This window comes from Schistocerca piceifrons, unplaced genomic scaffold (genome assembly GCF_021461385.2).
Source record: "Schistocerca piceifrons isolate TAMUIC-IGC-003096 unplaced genomic scaffold, iqSchPice1.1 HiC_scaffold_961, whole genome shotgun sequence".
In the NCBI taxonomy this organism is placed as follows: Eukaryota; Metazoa; Arthropoda; class Insecta; order Orthoptera; family Acrididae; genus Schistocerca; species Schistocerca piceifrons.
Genome location: NW_025729236.1, coordinates 242,501 through 245,000, shown reverse-complemented (window position 1 = coordinate 245,000; position 2,500 = coordinate 242,501). Strand labels below are relative to the sequence as shown.

The window sequence follows — 2,500 nt, the reverse complement described above, 5'->3', positions numbered from 1 at the left end:
CAGCAAACATATTGGGCGGTAGCTCTTCGCAAATTTCGGATCTCTATCCTCCCCCTTTTTGATAATAATTGCCTCAGCAACCTTCCACACCTTTGGTACCCTTCCTTGCAGGAGACACTCATTCAGCAAGGCTGTCAAATACGGTACAATTAGCATTTTAAGGTTCTGTAATGTTTCTGTAGTTATTTTATCTATTCCAGGAGATTTATTTTTCTTCAAGGAATCAATGGCATTGCCCACCTCCTCCTGTGCAAACGGAATAACCACACCCTCATCTGGATAGTCTTCTTCCATTTTTAGTCTCAAAAGCGACTGGTATTCATTATCAGAATTTGGATTATCACTTGGTAGATAGGGACAGCGGGAATCTCGTTAATCCATTCATGCGCGTCACTAATTAGATGACGAGGCATTTGGCTACACTAAGAGTGTCATAGTTACTCCCGCCGTTTACCCAAGCTTGCTTGAATTTCTTCACGTTGACATTCAGAGCACTGGGCAGAAATCACATTGCGTCAACACCCGCTAGGGCCATCGCAATGCTTTGTTTTAATTAGACAGTCGGATTCCCCCAGTCCGTGCCAGTTCTGAGTTGATCGTTGAATGGCGGCCGAAGAGAATCCGCGCACCCGCGCGCCCCCGGAGGAGCACGCTAAGGCGGACGCGGCCTCGCAGCAAGGAAGATCCGTGGGAGGCCAAGGCACGGGACCGAGCTCGGATCCTGCACGCAGGTTGAAGCACCGGGGCGCGAACGCCGCGCAGGCGCGCGCATCCTGCACCGCCGGCCAGCACGAGGCCGACCAACGGCGAGAGCAGACCACGCCCGCGCTAAACGCCCGCACTTACCGGCACCCCTACGGCACTCACCTCGCCCAGGCCCGGCACGTTAGCGCTGACCCACTTCCCGACCAAGCCCGACACGCCCCGATCCTCAGAGCCAATCCTTATCCCGAAGTTACGGATCCAATTTGCCGACTTCCCTTACCTACATTATTCTATCGACTAGAGGCTCTTCACCTTGGAGACCTGCTGCGGATATGGGTACGAACCGGCGCGACACCTCCACGTGGCCCTCTCCCGGATTTTCAAGGTCCGAGGGGAAGATCGGGACACCGCCGCAACTGCGGTGCTCTTCGCGTTCCAAACCCTATCTCCCTGCTAGAGGATTCCAGGGAACTCGAACGCTCATGCAGAAAAGAAAACTCTTCCCCGATCTCCCGACGGCGTCTCCGGGTCCTTTTGGGTTACCCCGACGAGCATCTCTAAAAGAGGGGCCCGACTTGTATCGGTTCCGCTGCCGGGTTCCGGAATAGGAACCGGATTCCCTTTCGCCCAACGGGGGCCAGCACAAAGCGCATCATGCTATGACGGCCCCCATCAACATCGGATTTCTCCTAGGGCTTAGGATCGACTGACTCGTGTGCAACGGCTGTTCACACGAAACCCTTCTCCGCGTCAGCCCTCCAGGGCCTCGCTGGAGTATTTGCTACTACCACCAAGATCTGCACCGACGGCGGCTCCAGGCAGGCTCACGCCCAGACCCTTCTGCGCCCACCGCCGCGACCCTCCTACTCGTCAGGGCTTCGCGGCCGGCCGCAAGGACCGGCCATGACTGCCAGACTGACGGCCGAGTATAGGCACGACGCTTCAGCGCCATCCATTTTCAGGGCTAGTTGCTTCGGCAGGTGAGTTGTTACACACTCCTTAGCGGATTCCGACTTCCATGGCCACCGTCCTGCTGTCTTAAGCAACCAACGCCTTTCATGGTTTCCCATGAGCGTCGATTCGGGCGCCTTAACTCGGCGTTTGGTTCATCCCACAGCGCCAGTTCTGCTTACCAAAAGTGGCCCACTTGGCACTCCGATCCGAGTCGTTTGCTCGCGGCTTCAGCATATCAAGCAAGCCGGAGATCTCACCCATTTAAAGTTTGAGAATAGGTTGAGGTCGTTTCGGCCCCAAGGCCTCTAATCATTCGCTTTACCGGATGAGACTCGTACGAGCACCAGCTATCCTGAGGGAAACTTCGGAGGGAACCAGCTACTAGATGGTTCGATTAGTCTTTCGCCCCTATACCCAGCTCCGACGATCGATTTGCACGTCAGAATCGCTACGGACCTCCATCAGGGTTTCCCCTGACTTCGTCCTGGCCAGGCATAGTTCACCATCTTTCGGGTCCCAACGTGTACGCTCTAGGTGCGCCTCACCTCGCAATGAGGACGAGACGCCCCGGGAGTGCGGAGGCCGCCGCCCCGTGAAGGGCGGGGAAGCCCCATCCTCCCTCGGCCCGCGCAAGGCGAGACCTTCACTTTCATTACGCCTTTAGGTTTCGTACAGCCCAATGACTCGCGCACATGTTAGACTCCTTGGTCCGTGTTTCAAGACGGGTCGTGAAATTGTCCAAAGCTGAAGCGCCGCTGACGGGAGCGATTATTCCGCCCGAGAGCATCCCGAGCCAACAGCGGCGCGGGTCCGGGGCCGGGCCAGGTAGGTCCGTCATCCG

At 56.6% G+C, this 2,500-nt stretch overlaps 1 non-coding gene across 1 annotated transcript in view; it reads right to left on the bottom strand.

Moving 5' to 3' along the window:
* The window catches only part of LOC124774408, a 7,101-nt gene that overhangs the window by 3,796 nt on the left and 805 nt on the right, over nt 1–2,500 (bottom strand). The window contains exon 1 of the ribosomal RNA XR_007015288.1: nt 1–2,500. This exon is cut by the window's left edge and continues 3,796 nt beyond it; it is cut by the window's right edge and continues 805 nt beyond it. This is a non-coding gene — a ribosomal RNA (large subunit ribosomal RNA).